The sequence below is a fragment of the Myotis brandtii genome, unplaced genomic scaffold, assembly GCF_000412655.1.
Source record: "Myotis brandtii unplaced genomic scaffold, ASM41265v1 scaffold393, whole genome shotgun sequence".
Taxonomy (NCBI): domain Eukaryota; kingdom Metazoa; phylum Chordata; class Mammalia; order Chiroptera; family Vespertilionidae; genus Myotis; species Myotis brandtii.
Genome location: NW_005365070.1, coordinates 2,524,194 through 2,530,164, shown reverse-complemented (window position 1 = coordinate 2,530,164; position 5,971 = coordinate 2,524,194). Strand labels below are relative to the sequence as shown.

Sequence of the window (5,971 nt, the reverse complement as noted above, 5' to 3'; positions counted from 1 at the left end):
AATATTATGTGGCTGTAAAAAATAAGGATCTCTTACCCTTTGAGACAGTATAGATAGAACTGGAGATTATTATACTAAGCAAAATAAGCCAGTCAGAGAAAGACAAATATCAAACGATCTCACTTATATGTGGAATCTAATGAACAAAATAAACTGACAAACAAATTGATCCAGAGGAATGGATGAATGGAACAGTCTGACAGATCTCAGAGGGGAGAGGGTGGAGGGAACAGGAAGAAATTAACCAAAGAACTTATATGGATACTCGAGGACTGGTGCATGAATTCGTGCATGGTGGGGTCCCTCGGTGTAGCTGGCGATTGGGGCCGGCCGGGGCTGATCGGGTCCGGCCAGCCAGGGGGAGGAACTGTGGGAGGTTGGCCAGCAGTGGGAGGTAGGCTGGGAGTGCACACTGACCACCAGGGGGCAGCTCCTGGGTTGAGGGTCTGCCCCCTGGTGGTCAGTGCGCGTCATAGTGACCAGTCAACCGGTTGTTCGGTCAACCGATCATAATGGTTGCTTAGGCTTTTATATATATAGATATGCGTAGTCCATGGACACAGACAATAGTGTTGTGAAGGCCAGCAGTGGAGCAGGGGCTGGGTGGAGGGGGGCAAAGAGGAGGAAATGTGTAATACTATCAACAATTTAAATAAATAAATAAATAAATAAATAAATAAATAAATAAATTTTAAAAATGGCAGTACAACCAGGACTTAGTCATCTATAAAAGGGCAGATGGAGGAAGGAGAGGAATCCTGGATGACCCCAAAGTTAGATGATGAGGTCGTGGTAGTGCCCTCAACTGAAATGAAAAAAGTGAGTAGAGGAGATGGTTTGGAGCAAAGGTGAAACATTTAGTTTTGAATATAGGGTGTTTGAGGTAATGGTAGATCATCCAAGTAGAGATGATCTCCAAGTAGCTTGAAATATGGGATTGGAGCTTGGGTTAGAAGTTAAAGGTCATTAAATTTATTTTAATTCTGGATACTTTATACAAGGATGGTCTTCCAGTGACATGTTCATTTTTATTTAGCATTGATTTAAAGACATATTGTTTTCATAAAAAAAATTGTGGTGTAAGACTTTGAATACAAGGGAGCAAACACTTAAGTGCCTTCAAAGCCAGAAAACATCAAGGAAGGGTGGGAATGGCCAAAGTGAGTAATTACAAATTTTCTTTTCTGGAAAGAAAAGAGAGAAAAACCATGGTGTAATTTCCAGTTGTCCTTTCTTGGAGCTCTAATGCATAGAAGGATTTAGTGTCCTTGTTACCCAATGCAACCTTTCAAAGAACTGTTGGATGAGAATCTAGTAATGAACCTTTGGGAACACCTTGTATGGAATCCAGCTCCTCTGCAATTAATGCAGTATGACAGCTGCCCGAATGATTTATATCAGGGTATCACGTAATACCACCTCATTTGACAAAGAGAGAATGGGAAGATTGACAATATTTGCTGTGTTGTCTGTTATATACTAGCTCAGTATATGAAAGGCTATACCCCCTTAAGCATGACTGACAAAATTCTTGGACTTGCTATCCCACAAAAATCTCATCTCTGATTTCTGTGAGTCAAACTACTGGAAAATGTCCGAGTTGGGGGGGAAAAAAAAGCAGGTTTAGCAGATGTTTTGCTGTGCTATGCTCTTAGAAGAGAGCAAGAGAGGAAATGGTTTTCTCTGGACACATTTATAGACAGAAGTACTGTGGGAGCCTTTTCTTCTAAACCAGTTTCCTGGTTTAGAAAACCAGGAAAAAATCAGGGCTGGTCATCAGGGAAACTTATGAAGTTTGTTTTTAGCCCTTTCACCTCTCTTCCTGTCTTCTGTTTCTTTCCTCACAACTAGGATTTTTTTAAGGTTTAAAATGTATTTTAATAATTTGATACTGCATTATTGCTCCATTTCTTAGAAAAACTCCAGAAGTATCAGGGACAAATCAAACATGGCACACAATTTTAAAAATACACAGCATAACTACCTAAGATAGGCAATGCTTAGAGCTACTGTCTGACCTTCAGCATACAGCAACCCTGCTCCCAAGATTGTACTAAGCCTATCAAGAAAAGCTGTGGACAGCAATATCAGACACAAAAGGGCATTCCTGGGTTGTCCTTACCCAAGAAAAAAGTGGAGGCAAGTTAATACAAGATTTTTAAAAGATATACTAAAATGAAAATCTCTAAGATAAAATGTCTTCCTTAGGACATGAAGGGATAATATATGGGACACAACAGAACCGTATGTATATTATCTGTGACTTCTGTGGACATTTTTCCTGAATTCCAACCTGGGAGTGAATGGAATGATGGGGCTAAGGTCATTGGGGGTGTTTATGGTTTTTGTGGTATATGTGGCAGTGTCTCTGGGGTTGGGAAATTTAATAATGAGAACACAAATAGAACAAGACAAACAAAGAAAGGAATGATCAAGATTAATGGGGGCTCTAACTGGATCCACTTTGCCATTGTTCCCCCCTCCCAGGCCCTCAGTAATCACATGAGACTTCAGGAATGCATCACACAGTTATGATTAAATGATATATCACACAGAACTGATTTGTTAACTATTGCCCCTCCCTTGCCCACTGCCTCTAACATATTCCCTAGAGTAGTACAGGCAGGGAAGACCTAACTATTGGGAGGAATCTCTAACACTTTTCCAGGGTAGAATTCTGGCTAGCCCAAAAAGTGTCCTTCTCTTAAGGGTTTTGGGAAACTAGATACTTCAATTTTATTAGTGTCAGCGATTTTTGTTTGGAGAAAATTCAGCTCCAGGATCTGCACAGTTGAATGCAGGAGGTGTTCCACCAATTGTTCCTATTCCTTTCATTGTAGCAGTGTGGCCAAAACATTTGGTAGTTGGTAGGGGCAAAGTCAAGGTTCCATCTGGCATCATAGTAGAAGTTCCTAGAGGAGCTGAGGTATCAGCCGGCATAGGAGCAGGGGGCATGGCACTTCTGTTGTTTATGCCCATAGCACCTCCCATAGCCATCTGGCCCATTTGTATCTCCTGCTCTCTGGCATCAGGGGAGAAACCCTTGAATTCTTCCTGCTGTCATGGCATCTCTTCTTCATGTTGTCTGTGCTCCTCCCCTGGCCTGAGCTCCAGCTGCTTTTGTTTTTGCACTTCTTGATTGTACAGTTTTTCAATCCTCCAAAGTCTTTCATGATGCCTCATCAAATCCTGCCTCATTAGCATGACTTGGTGCTCATGGTGAGCAGCCTCCATCTCCATCTCCAGTTTTTTGAGCTTCCTTGGTGTTGTGATACACTTGGTCCTGTTGCTGCTTCTCCATCTCAATGAATGCCTTCCAGTGATTGTCATACTCATACTCAAAAGAGCCAGGCTGTGCAAATCTAGGTGGCTCCTCCCTCTCCTTGTGAAATTGCTGGTTCTTTATAACCAGCTTCTCTGGAAGTCCTCCTTCATCATCTAACTGGTCCATGGGCTCCACAGTCACAGGCAGAGGAAATGTGGTAAACAGGAAGGAGCCTTCATTGCTTCTGCCCAGAGCTTTCCAAGCAGCTGTCTTCCCTGAGAATTAAACAATGCCTTTTGCTGAGGGCCTTCCTCAATGATCCACAATAACTATGGCCCTCTCCATCTGGCTGAACACAAAAAAAGGCTTCCTCCAGCAGTTTGTTGGACACATACTGAGGAAGGTTTCAGACTGTAAGGGATACACTATGGCAGGCAAAGTACACATGCAGCTGCTTTCCACGGAGTGGCATGTTGTCCAGCTCTACTTTAGCAATTTCTGCTAGAGTTTGTGTTTCCAAGCAGATAAAGCCAAAGCCCTTATCATTATGAATGAAGACTTTGTCTGCCTTCCCATATTTCTCAAATATTCCCTCACTTCCTCCTCAGTGATATCAGGAGGAAGATTGCACACAAAGAGCCAGCTACATTAGGTGAAGGTCTTCTCTCCTAGCTTCCTAAAATTCTTCAGGTCAATAGTCAAGCCTTCATTTTGGCTGCTGGCTTGCTGCCCTTCTGCAGGTATTGGTGCAGTGGTGGCTGATGCTGTTGCTGCTGTAGTGATGATGATGCTTCCTTGGAGCATAGTTTTGCTTCTCCAAGTTAAAGGTTTTATTCTCCTTTTTGCACCCCTCTATCGACTGTTCTCACCTCAGACTAATGGCGACCAGAACTAGTTTCAATAGTCTACAGCAGCGGTTCTTAACCTGTGGGTCGCGACCCCTTTGGGGGTCGAACGACCCTTTCACAGGGGTTGCCTAAGATCATCAAAAAACACATATATAATTACATATTGTTTTTGTGATTAATCACTATGCTTTAATTATGTTCAATTTGTAACAATGAAAATACAACCTGCATATCAGATATTTACATTATGATTCATAACAGTAGCAAAATTACAGTTATGAAGTAGCAACGAAAATAATTTTATGGTTGGGGTCACCACAACATGAGGAACTGTATTAAAGGGGCGTGGCATTAGGAAGGTTGAGAACCACTGGTCTACAGGCTTACTTCCAAGTGCCCATAGCTATCACACAGCCCCAGATTTCCACTGTGAGGCCTCACTAAAACTAATAATAATTACTATGTATTGAGAAATGACAATGTGCCAGACATTGTGCTAGGTGCTTTATATAAACATTATCTCATTTAGATCTCAAACTTATGAGGTAAGTACTATTATTCCCCTCATTTTATGGATTAAGAAAGTGAAGCTTAAAGAGGTTAGATAGATTTTATTAAGGTACAAACTCAAATCCAGTGCCCTTTCCATTACATCACTCTTTTGTCATAGAGTGATAAGAAAGAAAAGGGTATGCCCTGGCTAGCCAAGGCATATCAACTCTAGCAACCAGAAGATTCTCACATCACATTTTTAAAAACATTTTTATTGATTTTTAGAGTGAGAAGAGGCAGAGAGAGAAACATCAATGTGAGAGAGAAACATGGATCAGCTGCCTCCTGCACCACCACCCCCTGGGGGGATTAAGCCTGCAACACGGGCATGTGCCCTGACTGAGAATGGAACCAGCAATCTTTTGGTGCACGGGACAACCCCCAACTAACTGAACCACACTGGTCAGAGCTCATATCATATTTTTCAGGAATGAACTTGCCAAAAGATCTTAAATCTAACCTAAGACAGACTCCACTGATGGTCCAAAGGAAACTGTAAAGATGTTTCTTATCGTTGATAGGGGTAAAAGGAGAGTTTGGGTTTAACAAGAAGTTTATAGGTGCTTTTAGATGAGGAAACTATAACACATATTTTCTGTGGTAATTTCAAGTGATTTTTGAATTTGCACTTTATTTCTTTTTTTAATATATTTTATTGATTTTTTACAGAGAGGAAGGGAGAGGGATAGAGAGTTATAAATATTAAGGAGAGAAAAAAATTGATCAGCTGCCTCCTGAACACCCCTACTGGGGATATGCCTGCAACCAAGGTACATGCCCTTGACTGGAATCGAACCTGGGACCCTTCAGTCCACAGGCCGATGTTCTATCCACTGAGCCAAACCAGTTAGGGCTGCACTTTATTTCTATCTAGCCCCGTCCATGATCAATCTGTTACGGAGCTTTAATGCCAACATCGCTTTCATAATCTCTTTACTGATACATCAGTCTGAAGAGTGGCACAAGATTTGAGGGGCACTAAGAAAACTTTAGGATTTGTACTTATCCCCCTATTAAATTGCAAGTCCTCTAAAAGGGTAGGCTATTGTCACTTCTTGAATAATCACACAATTTCTTAATAGGATTAGTTCATCCCATTGTTTTCCAATATGAAGGCTAAGAACCATGATTATAGGTCATGTTGGATGAAGAATTAGGGGCAAAGGACAAGCTGCAATTGGGGTTCTGGAAGGGAGCTACCAAGAGAAGCCTAGGCTCCTTCTCAAATTTATTTAGGGTCAGTGCTGGTCCTCAGCACATGGCTTTCTGTATGGCTAATCAATACAGAGCTCAAACTAAGACCCAT

The 5,971-nt window shown here is 41.6% G+C and overlaps 1 pseudogene; it reads right to left on the bottom strand.

Annotated features, from left to right (window-relative positions):
* Positions 1-2,745: 2,745 nt before the first annotated feature.
* LOC102244141 overlaps positions 2,746-5,971 on the bottom strand; it is a 9,080-nt pseudogene continuing 5,854 nt past the window's right edge.